This window comes from Delphinapterus leucas, chromosome 5 (genome assembly GCF_059928025.1).
Source record: "Delphinapterus leucas isolate spDelLeu-1000000601 "Yukka" chromosome 5, BTC_Dleu_Yukka2, whole genome shotgun sequence".
NCBI classification, from domain to species: Eukaryota; Metazoa; Chordata; class Mammalia; order Artiodactyla; family Monodontidae; genus Delphinapterus; species Delphinapterus leucas.
Window position 1 is genome coordinate 123056268 of NC_143133.1, and position 24543 is coordinate 123080810.

Below are 24543 nucleotides of genomic sequence, written 5' to 3' on the forward strand. Positions count from 1 at the left end.
GGAAGCACAGGAAGACAAATTTCAGTTGCTTTAACTTTCTCTTAGAACTGACAGGATAACAAGCAGGTAAGTCCATTTCATGAAATCCCACAATTTGAAAGCATTCTGAGAAGTTTGGAGGAGATGCATATAAGTCAAATGAAGCGAAATCCTAAAGAAGATTGTAAACAGAAGATTACTAAACAGAAGACTATAACTGTCTTGAGGAGTAAAACTAAAAATATAAATAGACTCAGAAAGCATTTAGCTAACGCCTTGGATGAACTGTACTTATTTATTTAGGGAGTGCTTGTGTGTGTGTCCCTAATCTCTTGCCATTGATATTATTGGAGAGAAAACAGGTATTGCTTATCTCAAAGCGCCATTATATCCAAATTCTTTGCATAAAATTGACAGAGCATTCTTGGATTTTTAAGGACTCTCTTGTGCTTTGCATTCCGTGTATAGTTGTTTTAAATGTGCTTGGTACCAGGTCAGGGGAGAGGAAATGACTGGTATGGCTCTGACAGAACAACAGGTAACAATGAGTGTTTATTCAGACTTGGTATAGTGCCAGAGGCATACCCTCAGTCCTCGGCATGCACATTCACTTATTCACTCCCTTTGTGCCTGCCCCCATTTCCTTCCTGCCTTGGCTCTACTTCATGAATAATCACCGTATGAATGATGAAATACAGCTATGAAATGTTATGTCAATTCCAGAGACTTTATATTAGGCTAATCAGCTTAGGAACTGAAGATGCTTGCCTCCTTTTTCCTCTAAATTAGTTTTAATCAATCTAAACAACATCCCAAGGAAACATTTTCAAGGAGAATTACAAAATGGTCATCAAGAGGATGATTTTTCCTGCTCACTAAATGTGAAAATCACTATGCAACAAGTGCACGATGTCAAACACTGGAGTTTATTAATAATGAAAATACAGGTCAAAGAGTTCTGTCGTGGAGGGAGGCACGTTCAAAACAAATGATTAAACTTAATGCACATTTAGGACTTACAGTGCTAAGTTATGTAAAACGATGTATTAAATCTCTACCTGGCAAAATCATTTTCATATACAATTCATTTTTCTGTGTGCCATTAGAGCTATAGTTTCTCAGACTTACAGAGGTCCTGATGGGGCTCCTTCTGAAATATATAAAAATAAAATAAGCTAGAGCAAGAGGAGTCTGAAGATCACTCAGCCCAGACTCACAAGTGGGTTAGCATGTGGTTTGGGCTATTGAACAGACTTGGGTTCAGTTCTTCTCTCTAGCACTTAACTTACCTTGGGCAAGTTGGCCTCAGTTTGTCACCAATAAGAGAGTTTCATAGAATCTACCTCATAGGGCTATTTAAAGAAATAAATGAGAGAATAGATTTAACACCCCTTGAATTCCTGGAACAGAAGTTTGAGCTATCACAAGCACTCATCTAGTTCTACTATATGCATTCCATACATCTTTATGAAGTATTTACCTTGTGCAGGATAGGCACTCTGCTGGGTCCTTTCAAACAGCTTTAAATACTATTTATTAAATACTATAAATGCTTATTTTTCCAAGAAGCACAAGGTATTTAATTATGTCATATATTTTGTTCTGCTGCCCAGTGACTTGGAAGTGGTATGTAGACATTTTGATAATGATGTCATAGAAGTTTGGGAAATGAAAGCATATTTCTGTAATGCTGATAAAAATATATTTAAGCGAACTGGAGCTAACTTCTAATTGCCCGACAAATCCAATTTATCTTGAATCAAATTGTATCTCTTCTTAATTTTCACACATTAATTTTCTTTCTATCCCCTGGAGCCAGGGAATCAAGGTAGCACTTATACATGACAGCAGAGATTTTGTATCATATCCACACCCTTATTGCCTCCTTTTTTTGTTGATGTTTAAATCACTGTCCCCAGGATAGTCTCTAGTTATTTGGTGTTCCACTTGATTCTTAAGGATGCACTGAAGAGTGAACTTTCCTTAAATTAAACTTTCTAATTCTCTAGGGAAGCTACAGTGCACACCACCATTTCAGGTGCTTCCTCACTCTAAAAACTCATATTTAGCCAGTAATCTTTCAAAACCCTTAGTCCGAGTGCCCACAGAAGCACTGGGAGATGGTACCCTTGTTTCTGCTGACATGCCGGCCCCTCCTTGAAATAAGTGCTTAAACGTTCTTCCTTACATTGACTTAAATCTTTCTAAATTCCATTAACCATTCTTTTTCTAACTTCCATTCTATTTCTGACCTCTGGATGTTCATAAATAAATTACAAAACCCCCTTTCTCCCACTTATTCTCTGCTGTTTTATTCTTAACATGCCCAGTTCCATCAATGTTTTTACATCATCTGATGAAGTTTTAAGTTGGGGTTGAGGGACATAGGGACATTATTATCTTTCAGTTATCGCCAGAGTAAAAACCAACAATTTTAAGCAGTTTTCAAAGCACTTGAGAACTGGTCTCAAAGCAAGTGCCTTTTTTCAGAATGATGGGTTCACACTTCAGGTTGCCTTTAAACACCTGCATTTCCTGAACTCAATAAGTTCACCCTGTTTATCCTGTACTTTCTAATGACTCATCATGGACACTCTCCAAGGTTGTTAATCATTAAGGTTATTTAGGAAATGAATTCTGATACATGTAATAAGCCTTATTTTAAAAATCATCATTGCTTTAATGAAAGTGAGACACTGAACTTGTTAAAACCAGACAATTAGTCTAATGAATAATGTGTAAATAGTGCCCAGGGACTAGAAAAGAACTGACACATAAAAGAACCTCAATAAATATCAACTCAATCAGTGAACAATCATTTTAACATATTCATTCTATTTTTCATTGATTTGCTTTTTTATTTGTTGTTTTTCTTAGAAACCTGTGTTCTGGGAGCAAACTCCAGGTGTTTGCTATGAATCATCTGTATTCCCAGCCCCACCTGAGATTTGGTTTCAGAAAGTCAAATTAGGGCTAGGAAGCTATAATCACCGAAACAATTCCAGTGATTCCTTTTGCCAAGTCATTTGAGGATCATTGTCCTAATGCATTTGTAAACTTGAACTAAAAAGTTGTGACTAGAAGAAGGAAGTAGGGTGTAAGTAAAAATAGGCTAGGTTGAGACAAGTATTAGTGGCTAATGAACCTTTTGTATGCCTAGTATTTTAAAAAATTATTTACGTGGTACTTTCACATTTGTTTTTCTGGTACTCCCTTTAAGGGTCTGTGACAGCTCAGGCTAGAGTATCAAAAAGATGAGAAAAGAAATAAATCTTTAGTTGTGGTGGCCAGGGCTTAGATGGATTTATAATCAAGGAGGAGGCTTAAGGTTGTATGAATTTAATATGATGAGTAAATATTATTGTACTGAAGATTTGGACTTTATTTCCCACTTGTAAAAGAAAGGTCACAATAATCTCCAAAGTTCTTTTCTTTATATTTTCAGCATAATTATCCAGATCATTTTTTCTCCTTCACTGCACTATATAACCTCCTTGAAGAAAACGTGTTTAAGTTCAAAGGCATATTACTGAACCTAAAAGAATTACCTTAAAATATTAAGTTATGAGTTTCTACCTGCCTAATTACAAAACACAGAACAGTTGGGTCTAAGTACCTTCATTGCTAAGTGTTTTCTTTATACTCTGCGTTTTGCCATCATATGCCAGTAAGTTCAGGTAATACCACCCGTTGCCTGACAGAATTCAAATCATTGCCGATGATCTTCATAGTAAAGCCAATTGAGTTCCACACTCAGCTTGCGTCTTCAGAAACTCATAAGCAATCATGGAGGTGCTGGGAGCACAGAGTCAGCTTTGCAGGCAGGGTAGACCTTAAGATGCATGCCTAATTTCTTTGTTGGTACGACCTTCTACATTTTCATTTCATCTGTCCTTTTTTTTTGGAGGGGTGGTAACTTTCTGGAAAGAAAAAGAAATGGAAACTGAAACAGGAAATTTGAGAGGTTTATAAAGAACTAATGAAGACTCTCTCCTTAATTTCAGAATTTTTCCCAAGCATATGAGTGATTCAATAAGTTAACTTCATGCGCTATTTAATGTGATACTTCGATCTAATTGTAAAAAAAAAAAATCCGTATTTGTCTATGTGCCTCCACTATTTAATAAGATCCAGAGAAGTTTTACGGTGTCTTTGGGCCTCAGTGCAAATTAAGAAACAGCTTTTCTCTGAAGGTGAGGACTCATCCTTCCCATTTGCAGGCTGTGTCTCTTGTTCTAAAAGAAAAACCAGGGAACCATTCTGCACCTAAGTGAACACTATACATTTGCAGGGTTTGCCGTGGGGAGCTGTGTAGTCTAATAATGCAGGAATGAGAAATGTATGATCTTCTGATTCCTTGGCTGTTGCACAGACTTACAAATAGATTATGAGGAAAAATTTTCAACTCTTTGGAAGCAACATGTTTTTACATGCAGAAATTATTTTTGTGATAAGAACAAAAATGAGGTATATGACAGAGCTGCAAAACACCTTCTCCAATCTGTGTAGCTTTAAAACCTTCATTCCCACCACTGGGAGAGTGAATTCAGTTGATTATTCTGAATTGCATTGTCTTCAATAAAGTACAAAGGTAATAAGACCCTCCACACAAATGTGGTATAATCAGAATAATTAGATGTTAGATCCAATTTGAATGATGAGGCAGATGAATGGCAATTCTGGAAAGCAGTGTAACCTTCTGTGGGAAAATGTTGGAGGCCAGGCTCCACCATGGGTGGCCTTGAGAAGGCAGGGCTGAGGAGGTAGGCAAGGAAATATGGTTCAGTGCTCTCTCTAGTCGGCATCTCTAGAGGGCATAAGAAAAAGCCCACTTGGCTTACGTTAGTGATGTTATGAGAGATGCTGGAAGCAGAGGAAGGGCCATACCAAAAATTGAACAGGATATGCCTCAGGTATATTAAAGTAGTAGCTCCAAAAAAGTCAATGAAGTGTAAGACCAGGAGGCTGGAGTATGGTAAGGGCATTGGTATTTGAGTTTGATGAAGAGGGAAGGTGGGTTTATCAGAGGTTCACCTGGGATTCTCCATTCTTTGTTTACCAAGATCTGTTGTACCTTCAAAAAAAATTGCCCTGTTCACTTTTGTTCAATTCCTGTAAGTGAAAGAAGTCAGGGAGAATCCTGGCTTTGTAGATGGAAAGCAAGAGCTGATGCCGGGGAAAATTCTGAAGCTGAAGACTTTTACTCTTCTCTGCTCCGTGTGCAATGTAGCCTCACTCTTTTGCTATCTGCCCTTTCTCTTATCTCCTGTGTCTTATGCTCTCAGTTCTCTCTGGTGACAGTGGGAACCTAAAACTAGTCAAGGTCAGGAGTTGGTGACTTCCTTTGCTAATTCTCACAAGAGTATTTACACTTTAATACTCTTCCAGGAATAAGGCAATAAATCATTTACGGAGTAAATCATGAATGATAGATTTTCAGGCATCAGTGTAATTTTGGGGGGAGACATTTGACTTTTCACTGCTCATTTTATACCAAATACAGTGAATTTCAACTCAATATACTCTTAATATATTCATTTATCCAACAAACATTATCAAGTGTCTACTAATATATATCAGGCACAACTTTTGGTACTTGAAAAACAGCTATAAGATAAAGGTTGGTTCCTTCAGGGAGCTCACAGTCCAGAAAAGGGGGAAAAGGCTACCATAAAATTATAATAAAGTGTGAGAAAAGAGAAGCAGATCCAGGGGCTTCCCTCGTGGCACGGTGGTTGAGAGTCCGCCTGCTGATGCAGGGGACACGGGTTTGTGCCCCGGTCCGGGAAGATCCCACATGCCGCGGAGCGGCTGGGCCCGTGAGCCATGGCCTCTGAGCCTGTGCGTTCAGAGCCTGTGCTCCACAACGGGAGAGGCCGCAACAGTGAGAGGCCCGCATACGGCAAAAAAAAAAAAAAAAAAAAAAAGAAAAGCAGATCCAGCGGGAACCCCCAGTGGGACAGTTGCACCACACAGAATGTGTTCAGAGAAGGCTTCATGGAAAAGGTAATATCTGAGCTGAATTTTGTGTAGTGATATGAACCCAGGCAACAGAATTGAGGAGGGGGAGTCTTGAGAAGGGGGAGACGTATGTATGAACATAAAAAGGCTTAAAGAGCATATCCCATTGCAAGTCATTTGGCCTGAGTCACACATGAGATAAGGATAAGGACACAGGCAGGAGGGGACCTGCTAGGGGAAAATAATGACTAGTTTAGGATCCATGATTGCCCCTGCTGAAAGCCATCAGAAAAGCTCCAACTTAATAACCAGCTGTATTCTCCTAGACATCACTTAGCCAACTATGAGGATTTAAAACTTATGAATAAAGAGAAAAGACAGAGATCCAATTTAATTGCAGCTTTTTCATTTGCCTAATTTCCTTCAGTGTAATACAAGCTCATATTGTGTTATGTGAATTTTTTAAAATATATGTGCTTTTCCTCTCATGTGCAGATTTATGGGTGGATGTGAGGGAGCCTGATGTTAAACATATGCGTACATTCATTTTTGAAAATCGGGAAACTAGAGAGTTACTATCTCCTGCAGGAACTTCTAACAGAAACCAAAAAGTAATATAATGTGCCAGAAAGGCCAAGGGAATGTATAAAAGCAAATTGCAAGGAAGAGAAACCTGGCCACCCAAAGGAAGATAACTTTCTCTTTAAAATGCTGCCCTCTGTGCCCCTAATCAGGTAGGCTGAGTGACTGACACAGGACCCTTTAGGGACGTCCAAGTTTCTTTTGCTCCCTAGACCAGAAACATAAATCTTATTTCTCTAATAGGGACATTTAAAGCAAAAAGTTATGATAGTATCCTCAATATCTTAAAGTTAGATGTGTCAAGACATTGGAAGACATCCATCTTCCTTGTCCTGGCCATTCTCTGGTTTGTCCTGAGGGGCCGTGGCATGTGTTTTCCTTGAAATTTTCAATAAAAGATAAGAAAATAATTTCTTTTGGATCATCAGCTTTCCAGCTTAACTCCTGCGAGGTTGGCTTGTAGAGACAATTAAACTAAGCATTTGCTCAGTTTACGTGGACATTGTTATTGCAGCATTTGTCCCTTTCCTGACAAATTGCATTATTCCTTTGCCCTCTGAACCATTAGAAGGTCCAGAGGGGATCAGGTGGTGATGAGGAAGGGCCGATCTCACATTTGTCAACCCTGAGGCAGAGCCAGGCTGAACCACGAGCTCCCTTTGATTCTTTACACTGGTGAAGGGGGCAGGGGCTGAGTTTGGAGGGGGACACACATTTGAATGCTGTCATTTGCCTTTGAGCAGAAGGCCATCATCTCTTTAGTGTTCAGAGTGAATGCGATGTCCCAGATTTGTTCAATAATTGCCCTGATTTCTGCCTGAGGCTTGACTTTCTTCTAGCTCGATGTTGTGTCCCCTAACCCTCTCCCCCATTACTAACAAAGTGCCTCTTTCATTGGCTCTGGGCGGTAGCTGCATCCTCTGCCTGTGCTTCAACTCTGAGGCTGATTCAACATCACAGACTTCCCTTTGTGAGCATCCTGCCTCTCTTCCCTCTTCTCTCCCCTCCTCCAGGAACTGAAAAAATAATAGGGGATTTTAGGTAATGCTGAAACATCTGTTGAATTCTAAAGGAGTAGAGTTTGTAATGAAGGCACAAAAATAGGAGAGGACAGGTAGCCCCTTGAATGGAATCTGTTGGTCTTCTCCTTTTTATTAAAAAGCTGTGACCGAGTGCGGGATGCCATGTATTTGGAGTGGTACCAGGGACAGTATAACCCAGTAGATTAGGACAGTTTTTAGGAACGTGCAGATGTTGTTAGGAGGTGCATTAGTACCTCTTCCTGGTGTGGTCCAGGGTATGGTGTCTAACTCCTCTGAGAATCAGTTTGTCATCTGTAAAGTAGAGGTAGTAATACCCATCTTGCAGACCAGGAAGCAAATACAATACGTATGTAAGGTACTAACACGATGTGCTAAGCACCCCAGAACTATCAGCAGTCACCATTTTCATTGGCATAGTTGTTTTACTACTTACGCTGTGGTCATCTGCTCTCTAAGAGGATAGAGCCAGGAGCCAGCTGGGAGAATGGGTGTGGCAACATTCCTTCCAAATGAAGTCTGCAGAGCTCGGTGAAGCCCATCCTTTGCCCCAGGCCAATCCTGGGTGCACACAACACTGACTCTGCCCTCATGGATCACACCCTTTTGTGGCAGGTGAGAGACGGATCCAAGTGGACTCCAGAACAAGTCAGAAGGTAAAAGGAATGCTTGTGAGTGTGGTGAGTGCTGTGAAGAGAAAAAGGGGCTAAGCTAGAGAACACTGCATGGAGTGGGTGCTTACTTTAGTTTGGCTAGTCAAGTAGGGCCTCTCTGAGAGCATGGTGTAAAGTTCCCCAACTTTATTCACGTAGCATCCCTTTCACCATCCAAAACTGTGACCACCTCCACAGAATTAGTGGTACTTTCAATTTTCATTGATTTGAGAATACACAGAGATAAAAGGCTATTGTGAATCGAGTAAAAACTTTTGCACAAATGTATATTTTATTCATCACAGCAACATCAATGTATATTTGAAAAGTAAAAGTACACATGTGCGTAGGATATGTTGTTACTGGTTCTTCTGAAGGTAATGCCAGGATTGCATTTGGACCTGAGGATTTGAACACGAAAATTAGTCTGAGTCTCTTGGCTTGTTTGAGGGCAGTATGTTGGAAATCACTGACAGCATGAAAAAAGATTTGGGTGGAGAAGATAGGAGACCTGAGCCCTATTTTCTGCTTTTTCTAAAACTAAACAAAGAGCAAAGAAGCCAGTTAACTTTTTTGAGTCTGTTTCCTCGTTATTGCAATGAGGATAATAACATCTGTCATTTAACCTCCTAATGATTGTGTGAGGTTGAACTAATCTGACAGATAGGAAAGTTCTTACAAATAAGAAATTCTAATAATCTAGAATGCAGTTCAAACGTTAAAAAAGCGAATTTGTCAAACTACCTACGTTACCTGCCTCTTCTTGGATTAGGGCCCCTAGAAACTATCCTGGCATCACCTGCTTTAGCCTGTGTCCGTTTCTCTAATGATGTGAATGTGGCTCAGATCATGGGCTCAAAACAGTAAATGGATTATTATCTTTAACTCTCTAATCTTTGGGGAGGTTATACTATGTAGGCTACTTAAATGCTACAGAAGAAGTGGCATATTTGAAGTAGCTAGAAATGTCTCTTTCTCTCTTTCTCTATATACAGGTGGATAGATATTTATAGAAATTAACAATTTATTTAGCAATAAATGTATTTAACAATACATTTAACAAGGCAGAGACATTTAATTTACATATTAATAAATGTGTAATATTTTTATAATAATAGTCAAAGATAACATTTTCAGAAGTCAAATTATTCCTTACCTTTCCCTTTCAAACCTCTGAGCCAACCACTTTTGACACTTTTAATTGTTTCTTCTGGTTTTTACCTATTTATTCCTAAATAAACTGTTGGTTCTATTATTTCTTAGCGTTTTTAGCTATCCGTGATTGACTTTCAACTATTGCAAACTGCAATTTAGCTCTATTATAGCTCCCTTTTACACCCCACATGCTCCCCTCACTTATCTTCCCCATCTAGTTATAAAACACTTTTTGGTTAAATTAGTATTGCTTACAGCCTCATGATTGTGTATATATCATCATATTAATTTATTTATTTTCTTGTCCAACTTTTTGTTTTTATTGAAATAATAATTGCCTCTCTCTCCACCTCTCTCTGTATTTCTCTCTCTCTCTCTCTCTGTCTCCCTGTCTTTGTTTGTTACCCCCTCACTTTAGATTTCTAAGTACTAACATTAACGTATCCCCAAAGCCTTCCACCAAATTCTAAAATTTCTCCCAGCAAGGCCAGATGCATCGTGTAATCTATCTGTTGTCCCTTGGAAACAATTGTTTTGGAGCCCGCTGTCCTCTGTCCCAGCTCCAGTGTTCTTGGTGCCCCTCCAGGCTTGCCACACAGCTGTCTACCTAAGATTCCCTTGCCTGTTGCCCCAGAAATACCCTCTGCTTTTACTGGACATTCTGCCTCTTGAAATACCTCACTTCTTCTTGTCTGGTTTACTCTCTAGTGTTGGTGAAATACACCCTTTAGCATCTTCCTAAGAGTAAATGTGTAAAAGATAAAGATGAGGGGCTTCCCTGGCGGTGCAGTGGTTGGAAGTCCGCCTGCCGATGCAGGGGACGCGGGTTCGTGCCCCAGTGCGGGAAGATCCCACATGCCGCGGAGCGGCTGGGCCCGTGAGCCATGGCCGCTGAGCCTGCGCATCCGGTGCCTGTGCTCCACAACGGGAGAGGCCACAACAGTGAGAGGCCCACGTACTGCAAAAAAAAAAAAAAGATAAAGATGAGAAAGATTAAATTTCAGTGTCCTTGGTATATATGAAAACATCTTTATTCTCTTCAGATAGTCAGTTGGTCAACTGAGCTGTATATAGATTTCTAGATAAGAACTTTATTATCTAAAACCTTAGCTTTTAATAATGCATCATCTTATTTCCATATTACTTTTTTTTTTCTTACAACCAACACCTCCTATGGCCTATTCTCCCATTCTCTTTTTTTCTAGTGTGCTTGTAGCTTTTCATTAGAATTAAGAGTTTCAGGAGTGAGGTGCAACCATCCACTTACAATCAATAAGTTGTTCCTCCTTCATGAAACCCCTAAAATATGCCCATTTAACATCATATTTGTTGAATTTGCCATCAATAACCGTTGAATTATTTTTATTTTAAAAGCAAATGTTTGAATTTTTGAGTGGGCTTATTTTTTAAATAATTAAATTGCTGAAAATATAGTTGGGAGTGAACCAGCTTTTGAAAAATATAAAAATTATTTTTAGTTAACGATTTTAACCACTAAGATTTAAATGTCACTTTCATTCTCCAGGAGTATATCACTATATTTCTCATTGTTTGAATTGCTTTATAAATTATACTCAGAAATTTAAACTTGGAAATAAGGAATGAATATACTTTGTTACTGAAGTAGAGTGGCTTAAAGGACTAAGTGTAAAAGAAGTCAAGGTTATGACCTATTTTTTGTTATATAACCTATTTTTTTGCCACATTCTGATAATTTTGGACTACGAATCAAGTCTGCCCTAGTTGCATCACATATAAGCCATGCCTAAGTCGCAGTTGTCAGGTTTCATTTTAGAGAAATGAGATCAGGCCTGGCCCTAATGGAATCAAACAGTAACTTTTCAGATGATTTCAAGGTCTTTGAAAAGCCTGCCACAGTACCTGCGGATTATGGCATTGTCTCCAAGAAGCTCACGCTATATATTGCAGCCTATTAACTGGAGGGCAGGCAACTTCTCACCCAACTTAACATTGATATAGATGATGTATTCCTACAGGTGGGCAGAACATTGGAAAGCAGTGAAATGGGAAATAGAACTAGTAAATGATTAATGTGGGAGTGGAGTCAGAAGTCAAGATCTGGGGAAGTCAAGTAGTCTTGGAATCATACCTTGATCTAACACGGAAATAGAGTTGTTCCTGTTTCTCAGAACTCATTAAGACAAGAGTTTCTATGTTTTGCTACTTGGCTGACATCTCCTAACATTTGCTAATTTCTGTTTTTAACAGAAAGAGTCTGCCTTAGGCCCCAGGCTTATGGCAAACAAAAGTATTTTACTAAACGATGAAGCATTGTTTTGTGTTCATTTTACATATTATGGTAACCTTCTGTTGAGGGCAGTCGATACTGTTTCCATTTAAAGTGATGATATACAGAATCCTCTTGTAATAAATACGCTGAAGTAAAAACATGAATTGATTTCAATAAAAAAAATCACAAATAATAGTTCAAGACGAGCAAATATATCAGAAACTGTGAACATGGAGCTAAGGTTAAAATGCAGGATGGGAGGCCTGGACTTCGGTTCTGTCCATAGCAAATGTATGGCATGGGCAGGCCATCTAACTTCTCCATCTAAAATGAGGCGTCAGACCAGATTTCTTATTTTTAAACCCCTCATATTTCTTAAATTTTGTGATTTAAAAGATTTTTTTTCTGACACTTAATATATGTATAGGTTGTTTTTAGTTTGATGCATCTGGGGAGGAGTGAAAAATTATGAAGAAGCTGGTGATAAGCATCAACAGCATTGCACTTAGGAACAGAGGAATTACAGAAGAACAAACTGACTTCGTTTCATAGAACTTCAGAGCTGGTAGCACCCTTAGCGAACATAAAGACTAACTTCCCCGGTCAATACTCATTTAATAAATGAGAAAACTAAAGTATCTCAGAAAACTTACGAAGCTCGTTATCCTACAGCTTAGCGGCAAAAAAACTCCTTGGATCCTTGACTTTGGCCTAGAACCTTGGGCCCACTTTGATCCTCTCCATACGATATTGTTATGGCCTTGTGATATGTTTTCTCAAACTTGTCGAACGTAGTGTGGATCATGCCAGGATGCTGAATATTTTTACATCCAACACAATCAGAAGTGAAACAACGCTCAGCCAAGTAGGCACTTGAAGAATCATGTGATTTGCTTCATCAGTACCAGCAGCTAATAAAAATAACTCAAGACTACTAATTTTTATCTAACATACCTTTGGGTAGTTTTGTTCAAAAATATTCCATTTCCCTTCAGTGGTTAGATATAAATGAAATATGAGCAGGTATAATCAGACCTCCTTCCAGGAGAACATAGAAAGATTAGCAGACATTGTAAATTACTTCAGAATTGTAAACAGTTGCATTATTAATTTGTTTTTGTAGTTGACATATTGACAAATGACATTGTTTTTGTAGTAACATAAAATAAGTTAAACTTTTAAGGAAAAATAGAGCAGGAGAATGTTTATGTGCTTTTTTATTTTTTCCTGCCAGTCTGTTAGAGTCTATTGACTCTTCATCAATTTAATTATTGTGTTATATATGTCTAATGTACTTGCCACACAGGAGGCTAAGTAGTTTACTTCCCCCAAGGTAGCTTTCTATTGCTAGAAAGCGATCCATCTGTGAGCCACGCTGGCTACTTTGGAAATATGCCTCTATTGATTACAAGAAAGAACTTTAAAAGATGACTCAAGAAACACTACTGAGGAAGCATACCAGTGTTTCCTTCTTTAATTATGACCTAAAGGAAATCCTTGAAACAAGAAATTGTAAAAGATCCATAGAGCAGTGCAGTGACACAGACACTGAGGAAAATGGAAAGAGAGACTTCGGCCAGAAGAAAAGAACTTGTGAAATAGCGATTGATCTGCAGCTGACAATGAGTATGGAAAATATATATTTATTTTATTTCCACAATGAAAGTATTATATTTAAAATGTTTACAGTGACTCCTGAGGGGGAGCAAGGCATTGAAAGGTAGTAGAAATAAAACAAAAATATTAAGGAATATTTATTGAGCACTATTGACTTCCTGAGTAGAAGCTTTCAGTGGCTTCCCACTATCTGACAAATTAAACACCTTCTCTTCAGCTCCACACTGAGCTTCTTCCCAAGCGTGAGTCCCAGCCACACTGACACGTTCAAGAACATGCTCTCAGTTGCTCTACCAACACATTTTTTCTCAGGCTGTTTCCTTAAATGTTCTCTTCCCAGCTGACTCCCTGTCTCTTACTTTTGAAATGTCATTAATACTGACAGGCTTATTTAAAGACCTTACTCTGAGAAGCCTTACCTGATTCTCCCAACCAGATGCAATCTATTGCTCCTTTCTTATTTTTAATGCCTACTGTATTTACTCTTGCATTCCACTTATTAAATATTGGTGCCCTTGTCTAATTCTTTCTCTCTGCCTCTAAGATTGTGAATTTCTTGCCCTCCTGAGCATAGAAGTAATTTATACTCCTAAAGTTGAAAAGATATCTTAAATACCTTACAGTGTATTTTAAAGAATTGCTATTTAATACATGAAAAAGTAAATAACTCAGAGTTTAGATCACTCTAGAAATGTCCCAAGCACAGAAGAAATGTCCCAAGGAGACTTTAGATTATTTAATAACATTAGAAAAAACGGAGAAATCTATTTAGACTAAGGGACTCTGGAGAAATTACTGCCAAGGAATCAGGATTTCAAATAGGTTTCGAAAGAACTAGTCTGAACTAAAGTGGAGAGGAGGAAAGTATAGGGTACAACCCCGAAATAGATAGTAAATACTTGTTATAGTATATTTATATAGTGATAGAGGATTTTTATAGTTTGTAAATTATTTTTGTGTATATATTATCTTTGTCCTCGATACCACCCTGTTAACACTTAGGTACTATAACCCTTTAAGGCCATCTGGGATTACCTGTTTATTCCTCTCCCCTATTGGTCTTGCATCATCAGAATCAGGGAGAAGCATTTGTGTGCATTTTTATTCCCTCAAGGCTAAGCAGTTCTTCAAGAAATAAACAAATGGAGAAAGATTATACCTATTATACAAAATAAGTCCCTGAGAGAAGTGTGCTTGATCACAGAGCCTAGATTTAAACATAGGTCTTCTTTGTCCATGCCCAGAGCTCTTTCTTCCACGTCAAGGTCTCCGTGTGCCAGGACAGCAGGCCCAGGCAGAAGAGAGGAATGTGGAAATGCATAGCTTATGGTTGCTACATAGGGGGTAGGAGTCATTTAAAAATTATATCCAGCAGGGTGAAACATAGATAATATCTTTAAGTTGCATAATAGCATTGATCAGAAAACATTCTGAAAACTATTACCAGGAGGTAGAGGTGGAATTAAGTGAAGATGTTGCATTAATAGTATTACATTTCACCAAATGAATAAAACTACAAATGATACATTTTTAGAAACAGCTTTTAGGGAAAAACTAGATAATTATTACCTGAAATTACATAAAGACAGGAGAAGAGCTATTTCTCAAATCTCTCTATTAATAACTGCTGTCCACATCTTCAAAAAGCAACTAGGACACCACTTTCAAGATGCTATCCTTGATGTGCTCCATCATTCTCTGATATCTCTCAGACTTTCAGTTAAAAATCAGTATTTCCTGAATATCAAATACTCATCTGGAGAATACACAAGTGGAAAAAAAAATCGTTCCTGGCCTCATATGAGAAGGACTCATATCAGACAGTTCTGCATGCTGAGGTCTAATTAGCCTCACCTCTCTCAGGCATTTGACCACTTGTTCTGCCCCAAATACCAGCAGGGGCTCCACCCCAGCCTCTTATGGATGAGGACTAGAATAAAAATATCATGAAGAGGCACGAAATATATATGATTGAGTTCTTTGTATTACTCTCCAGTCTGTTTTATATTATTGAATTATGTGTTTTCTCCAGCAGCTTCAATACTCTCCCCCTCAAAGAGTGCACTCTAACTTATGCATCCTGTAGTGCACTCAATTATTAACAAGTTAAAGCCTCCCAATCAGAAAATATATTGAAAAGAAAAATACCTCTAAGATTATATCTTAAGGAAAAAAAATATTTCTTTTAGTGAGAGAATCATCTCTTAAAAAATAAAAAAGGAAAACACGCTACCATCCAAATCTCAGTTGATAAAGTCAGAATGAAAAAGAACACATTTGATGGTTATTTGGCTTTGGAGGTGATGAAATTTAGCAGTTGTATTAGTTTCCTGCTACAGAAAAAAATATCACAAAAGTAGCAGCTTAAAATAGCACCCATCTTCTGTCTCACACTGTCTGCAGGTAAGGAGTCTAGGCATGGGTACCTCAGTTCCCTGCCCAGTGTCTACCAGGCTATAGCACAGTTGTCAGCCAGAAGAGAGTTTTTATCAGAGGCTTGATGGGGTGGGAGAAAGGTTCACTTCTCGGCCCCCATAGGTTGTTGGAATAATTCCTTTTCTTATGGCCATAGGACTGAGGGCCATATTTCTTTGCTGACTGTTGGTGAGGTCTGCTCTCAGCTCCTACCACCTGCCCACAGCACTTTGCCATACGCCTCTCTCAGACCATGGCAGCCTGCTTCTTCAAAACCAACACAGGGAGTCTCTACCTGCTAAGACAGAATCTTTTATAATGTAACCTAATCATAAAAGAGACATTCCATCACCTTTGCTATATATTCTGCTGGTCAGAAGCAAGTCACAGGTTTCTCCTGCACTCAAAGAAAGGGGATTATACAAGGATGTAAGTCACTGGAATTAGTTTAGGATATGTCCACTACAAGAGTTCTGTCCACTAGAGTGTGTGTGTGTGTATGTGTGTTTCTCAAAAATCGGTTACCCTTTTCTATAGCAATTTTAGTAACCAAATCCAATGATTGAGAAGTTAACCATTATTTCAAAAAATATATGCAGACAGCAGAAGCAAGAAGAACTACAGTTCTGCAGCCTGTGGAAGGAAAACCACATTCACAGAAAGACAGACAAAATGAAAAGGCAGAGGACTTTGTACCAGATGAAGGGACAAGATAAAATCCCAGAAAAACAACTAAATGAAGTGGAGATAGGCAAACTTCCAGAAAAAGAATTCAGAATAGTGATAGGGAAGATGATCCAGGACCTCGGGAAAAGAATGGAGGCAGGGATCGAGAAGATGCAAGAAATGTTTAACAAAGATCTAGAAGAATTAAAGAACAAACAAACAGGGATGAACAATAGGATAACTGAAATGAAAAATGCACTAGAAGGAATCAGTAGCAGAATAACTGAGGCAGAAGAACGGATAAGTGACCTGGAAGATAGAATTGGGGAATTCACTGCAGAACAGAATAAAGAAAAAAGAATGAAAAGAAGTGAAGACACCCTAAGAGGCCTCTGGGACAACATTAAACACAAAAACGTTCACATTATAGGGGTCCCAGAAGGAGAAGAGAGAGAGAAAGAGATTGAAGAGATTATAGTTGAAAACTTCCCTAACATGGGAAAGGAAATAGCCAGCCAAGTCCAGGAAGTGCAGAGAGTCCCAGGCAGGATAAACCCAAGGAGAAACACGCTGAGACACATAGTAATCAAATTGACAAAAATTAAAGAAGAAGAAAAATTATAACAAGCAACAAGGGAAAAATGACAAATAACATACAAGGGAATTCCCATAAGGTTAACAGCTGATTTCTCAGCAGAAACTCTACAAGCCAGAAGGTAGTGGCATGATATATTTAAAGTGATGAAAGGGAAGAACCTACAACCAAGATTACTCTACCTGGCAAGGATTTCATTCACATTCAGCGGATAAATCAAAAGCTTTTCAGACAAGCAAAAGCTAAGAGAATTCAGCACCACCAAACCAGCTCTACAACAAATGCTAAAGGAACTTATCTAAGTGGGAAACACAAGAGAAGAAAAGGACCTAGAAAAACAAACCCATTACAATTAAAAAAATGGTCATAGGAACATACATATTGATAATTACCTTAAACGTGAATGGATTAAATGCTCCAACCAAAAGACACAGGTTCGCTAAATGGATATAAAAACAAGACCCATATATATGCTGTCTACAGGAGACCCACTTCAAACCTAGGGAGGCATACAGACTGAAAGTGAGAAGATGGAAAAAGATATTCAATGCCAACGAAAACCAAAAGAAAGCTGGAGTAGCAATACTCATATCAGATAAAATAGACTTTAAAATAAAGAATGTTACAAGAGACAAGGAAGGACACTACATAATGATCAAGGGATCAATCCAAGAAGAAGATATAACAATTATAAATATATATGCACCCAACATAGGAGCACCTCAATACATAAGGCAACTGCTAACAGCTATAAAAGAGGAAATCGACAGTAACACATTAATAGTGGGGGACTTTAACACCTCACTTACACCAATGGACAGATCATCCAGACAGAAAATTAATAAGGAAACACAAGCTTTAAATAACACAATAGACCAGATAGATTTAATTGATATTTAGGATATTTATAGGATATAAATATATATATATATAGGATATTTATAGGATATTCCATTCAAAAAGAGCAGATTACACTTTCTTCTCAAGTGCACACTGAACATTCTCCAGGATAGATCACATCCTGGGTCACAAATCAGGCCTTGGTAAATTTAAGAAAATTGAAATCATATCAAGCATCTTTTCTGACCACAACGCTGTGAGATTAGAAATCAGTTACAGGGACAAAAAACATAAAAAACCACAAACACATGGAGGCTAAACAGTATGTTACTAAATAACCAAGAGATCACTGAAGAAATCAAAGAGGAAATAAAAAAATACCTAGAGTCAAATTACAATGAAAACACAACGATCCAAAACCTATGGGATGCAGCAAAAGCAGTTCTACGAGGGAAGTTTATAGCAACACAAGCCTACCTCAAGAAACAAGAAAAATCTCCAGGAAAAGCCATAACCTTACACTAAAGGAACTAGAGAAGGAAGAACAAAGAAAACCCAAAGTAGTAGAAGGAAAGAAATCATAAATATCAGAGCAGAAATAAGTGAAATAGAAACAAAGAAAACAATAGCAAAGATCAATAAAGCTAAAAGCTGGTTCCTTGAGAAGATAAACAAAACTGATAAAGCTCTAGCCAGACTCATCAAAAAAAAGAGGGAGAGGACTCAAATTAATAAAATTAGAAATGAAAAAGGATAAGTTACAATGGACACCACAGAAATACAAAGCATCGTAAGAGACTACTAAGTAACTCTATACAATAAAATGGACAACCTGGAAGAAATGGACAAACTCTTAGAATGTTATCACCTTCCAAGACTGAACCAGGAAGAAATAGAAAATATGAACAGACCAATCACAAGTAATGAAATTGAAAGTGTGATTAAAAATCTTCCAACAAACAAAAGTTCAGGACCAAATGGCTTCACAGATGAATTCTATCAAACATTTAGAGAAGAGCTAACACTCATCCTTCTCAAACTCTTCAAAAAATTGCAGAGGAAGGAACACTCCCAAACTCATTCTATGAGGTCACCATCACCCTGATACCAGACAAAGATGTCACAAAGAAAGAAAAGTATAGGCCAGTATCACTGATGAAAATAGATGCAAAAATCCTCAACAAAATACTAGCAAACAGAATCCAACAGGATATTAAAAGGATCATACACCATGATCAAGTGGGATTTATCCCAGGGATGAAAGGATTCTTCAATATATGCAAATAAATCAATGTGATACACCATATTAACATATTGAAGGAGAAAAACCATATGATCATCTCAATAGAAGTAGCAAAAGATTTTGACAAAATTCAACACCCATTTATGATAAAAACTCTCCAGAAAGTGGGCATAGAGGGAACCTACGTTAACATAATAAAGGCCATATACAACAAACCCACAGCAAACATCGTTTTCAGTTTTGAAAATCTGAAAATATTTCCTCTAAGATCAGGAACAGGACAAGGATGTCCACTCTCGCCACTAGTATTCAACATGGTTTTGGAGGTTTTAGCCACAGCAGTCAGACAAGAAAAAGAAATAAAAGGAATACAAATTGGAAAAGAAGTAAAGCTGTCACTGTTTGCAAATGACGTGATACTATACATAGAGAATCCTAAAGATGCCACCAGGAAACTACTAGAGTTAATCAATGAATTTGGTAAAGTTGCAAGGTACAGAATTAATGCACAGAAATCTCTTGCATTCCTATACACTAATGATGAAAAATCTGGAAGAGAATTTATGGAAACAATCCCATTCACCATTGCAACAAAAAGAATAAAATACCTAGGGATAAACCTACTTAAGGAAGTAAAAGACCTGTACTCAGAAAACTAAAAGACACTGTTGAAAGAAATCAAAGATGACACAAACATATGGAGAGATATACCATGTTCTTGTTTTGGAAGAATCAATATTGTGAAAATGACTATAAAAAAGCAATCTACAGATTCAGTGCAATCCCTATCAAATTGCCTGTGACAGTTTTTACAGAACTAGAACAAAAAATCTTAAAATTTTTATGGAGACATAAAAGACCCTGAATCACCAAAGCAGTCTTGAGAGAAAAAAACGGAGCTGGAGGAATCAAACTCCCTGACTTCAGACTATACTACAAAGCTACAGTAATCAAGACAACATGGTACTGGCACAAAAACAGAAATATAGATCAATGGAGCAGGATAGAAAGCCCAGAGGTAAACCCACACACCTATGGTCAACTAATCTATGACAAAGGAGGCAAGGATATACAATGGAGAAAAGACAGTCTCTTCAATAAGTGGTGCTGGGAAAACTGGACAGCTACATGTAAAAGAATGAAATTAGAACACTCCCTAATACATACACAAAAATAAACTCAAAATGGCTTAGAGACCTAAATGTAAGACCGGACACTATAAAACTCTTAGAGGAAAACATAGGAAGAATACTCTTTGACATAAATCACAACAAGATTTTTTTTGATCCACCTCCTAGAGTAATGGAAATAAAAACAAAAATAAAACAATGGGACCTAATGAAACTTAAAAGCTTTTGCAAAGCAAAGGAAGCTACAAACAAGATGAAAAGACAACCGTCAGAATGGGAGGAAATATTTGCAAACGAATCAACAGACAAAGAATTAATTTCCAAAATATATAAACAGCTCATGCAGCTCAATATTAAAAAAACAAACAACCAGTCAAAAAATGGGCAGAAGACCTAAATAGACATTTCTCCAAAGAAGACATACAGATGGCCAAGAGGCACATGAAAAGCTGCTCAGCATCACTAATTATTAGAGAAATGTAAATCAAAACTACAATGAGATATCACCTCACACCACTTAGAGTGGGCATCATCAAAAAATCTACAAACAACAGATGCTGGAGACGGTGTGGAGAAAAGGGAACCCTCTCGCACTGTTGGTGGGAATGTAAATTGATACAGCCACTATGGAGAACAGTATGGAGGTTCCTTAAAAAACTAAAAATAGAATTACCATACAACCCAGAAATTCCACTACTGCACATATACCCAAAGAAATCCATAATTCAAAAAGACATGTGCACCCCAATATTCATTGCAGCACTGTTTATAATAGCCAGATCATGGAAGCAACCTAAATGCCCATCAAGAGATGAATGTATTAAGAAGAAGTGGTACATATATACAATGGAATATTACTCAGCCATAAAAAGGAATGAAATTGGGTCATTTGTAGAGACGTGGATGGATCTAGAGAGTGTCATACAGAGTGAAGTAAGTCAGAAAGAGAAAAACAAATATCGTATATTAATGCATATACGTGGAACCTAGAAAAATGGTACAGATGAACCAGTTTGCAGGGCAGAAATAGAGACACAGATGTAGAGAGCAAAAGTATGGACACCAAGGGGGGCAAGCCGTGGCGGGGAGGTGGTGGTGATGGGATGAATTGGGAGATTTTGATTGACATATATACACTAATATGTATAAAATACATAACTATTAAGAGCGTGCTGAAATAAGCAAAATAAAATTTTTTAAAAAAAGAAATATATAAGTGAATATATGCAAACATATAGGTTTGGTAAACAGTGCTAGGTTAGGGTAAACAATGAAGACAGTCCCTACAGTTGAGGAGCATATACTCCAATGGGGAAGACTAATATTAAAGACAAACAAAAAATCCTACTCACATATATAATTATAGTTTCTAGTAAGTGCTGAGAAGGAAAATAGCAAGGTTCTCAGAAGAAGATTAATGAAGGAAACCACTTGGGCGTTATGAGAGAATAAATAGCAAAAAGTACTCTGGATTTGGTGATCATGGCATGCTTCCTTAAAGAAATGTCATCTGACCACCTAAAGAATGCCTAGAAGTTATTCAAGAGGAAGGAAAGGGAACTTTAAGTTGGAAGAACAGTTGTGCAAAGGCCTTGAGGCAGAAAAGACTAAGCCCCTCTGAGAGACTGAAAAAGATCAGTGTAACTAGAGAAGACGCACTGTGGATATAGATGAAGATAGGGAGGTAAAAAGGGGCTGCGGACCTTGATGAGGATTTTACATTTATCCTGAGTGCAGTGGGAATCCACTGAAGGGTTTTTCAGTGGGCAACTGACATGATTCAATTTGAAAACACTAATGGAGAAAAAAATATTTCACATGTTTTTTTTTTATCCTCAATAACTTAACGATTCTTGCCTGTTGTATGCAATACAATGTCTTTTTGTGAAGTTGTTGACAAGGTTTCCCTGGTAGTCTCTAGGGAAGGCCCTACTTAAAGTAATTGCTACTTAATCATGTCTCATTTAACATTTTTAGAATACTTTTTTGGCATGATAATTTCTGTGTCTTGGGTTTTTTCTTATTTTCTACTGATTGCATTTTTATTTTAGGGGCATAGCATTGCAGGTGAAATACTTCTATTCATATTTGTTATCCTAATTATGTTGAAGATGTTAGAAAGAGCTGTGATATAAATAGCATGTTTAAAGTAAATTGACCTTATTTTGGAAGATTTCAGTGGAGAAACACAGAACCTAAGTTCTATATTTTTCCAGTATTATTCAGGGAATTCATGGAGTAAAATAATGTTTTTAGTTTCCTCACAAGTAATTAGCAGTATTTTTCCTGTGATTTTTACCTAATTAATTCCAGAGCTGCATTTATACCTGAAAGCCTTCTGCAGCAACCTCATTCCCACATAGAATTCACCGTTGGCAGAAAAAGGACATGCTGCTGAAGTTTTTTTGCTACCAATTAAATAGCAAAAACCATCCCACTGAGAAAGCACAGACTAAACTTTATCTCATTAAGACAAAGTCCAGATGCCTTGTTTACTTGCGGCTGAAAATCAATGCCCTATTGTCTTCTAGAAATACATAATTTGCAACAGAAACAAGAAATAGGAGGTATGTGTTCATTGCTTTGTCTAAACTAGTAATTAAAATGCAAGTTTTTATGTTCAGATGGACAGTTTTAGCAAATCAACAATGGTTTAGAATGATATAAGCACTCAGTGGGGAGAATCCTCTGCTATGGTAGAACTTCACTTACTACCTTGTGCCTAGGCTGACACTCAAATAACTGTTGAATGAATGAATAATGAGTGGCTGAATGAAGTTAGACTTCTGACTTGCAGCTATTATTCTCACTAATTTGGCAGACAGTTTACAGAATCTGGCAACCGAAATTGAGCAGGACTGGTATCACAATTGGGGGTGATCTTGGTTGCAACTTTGGTAAAATGCAGAACAGATTCAATTACTCAGCAGTACAGAATACCTTGCATTAAAATTCTGGAGAGATAATTTCTTCTGATTACCCAAGTCACTTTGATGTCCCAAGTAAACGGTTTTGATTATAACCATGGAATCCTTTATTTCAATTTGCATATGGTTAGAAATATAAATTTTCTTCCTGCCCTTTGGGAGCAGGGATGTATATTATCCACTGTAGCATCTTACATAGGAAGCAAAAAAAGCTACATTTGGCTAGTTCTTCTTGGGAAATTGTGTCCCAAGGGTGCAATAAGGATGCCAATTTTATGAACAGACTGTAGAACTAGACACATTGAATTATGAAGATGGAGCAAAATGCAGACAATGAATAATACTACTGCTCTAAAATATAGATGAGAGTTTCCAAGAAGTGTTTTTTGTTGTTGTTGTTGTTTTGTTTTTTTGCGATACGCGGACCTCTCAGTGTTGTGGCCTCTCCCGTTGCGGAGCACAGGCTCCGGACGCGCAGGCTTAGCGGCCATGGCTCATGGGCCCAGCCACTCGGCGACATGTGGGATCTTCCCGGACCGGGTCACGAACCCGTGTCCCCTGCATCGGCAGGCGGACTCTCAACTACTGCACCACCAGGGAAGCCCCCAAGAAGTGTTTTTGATTGTTGTCTCAATGTTGTGTGATGAGATGATCTGTGCTCTCTGCCTTGCACAGCTAATTTAAATGTGCTTTATTCCCTGAAGTTTATGTCTAAAAATTTGAAGGGCAGTAGAAATGCATACATTGTTTCTTCAGTAGATGGACATTTGTCCAAAGAACTGAATTTTAAGGAAATTACTGGGCACATTGTGTACATTCATGTCCTAGGCATCTGATGATATAAACAAAAGCTATCAAAAGAGCTACTTAAGTTTCTACTTGTAGTGTATCCTGTACAGTGTACTTTTTTCTATTTTGGCGGAATATGTTTGGTGTTTATTTGAAAGCTAATTGTTAGTTTAATGTCTAATGAAAAACCAAGAGGGATATAAAGATAACAGTTTCTTTGTCGAGACCATAATTACATAAACCCTTTAGATGCCTAAGTGTTTTCTTACTAACTTTAATGTTACTGTTTAACAATCATTAATGGAATGAGATTAACAGAAAAACAAATGTGAGTTCTCATGTCCATAGTTGTTTAGTTGAAAATAATACTGATTGGCAAAGATATAAATACATCAATTTATTAACCTCGGAATTTGGTAGACATTCTTACTTTTTGTAAAGCACTTGGGTTTCTCAGAATCATGAGTGAAATTTATTTTATATTCATTGGGAAAATTCTTTCTTCCCACTTGTCAAACCCCTACTTTTTCCTTCTGTGCTCTGCTCCTCCCCAGGGCACCCAGACAGCACAGGTAGTTTTCTCACCTTTCCTCTTCTTCCCCTCGCTTCTCTGGCACCCAGCCTCCTGGCTTCCCTGTCTGAATGCACTGAACCCATGGGCTCTGCCATAAATCCTAGCACACAGTACGTAGGAGGTGAA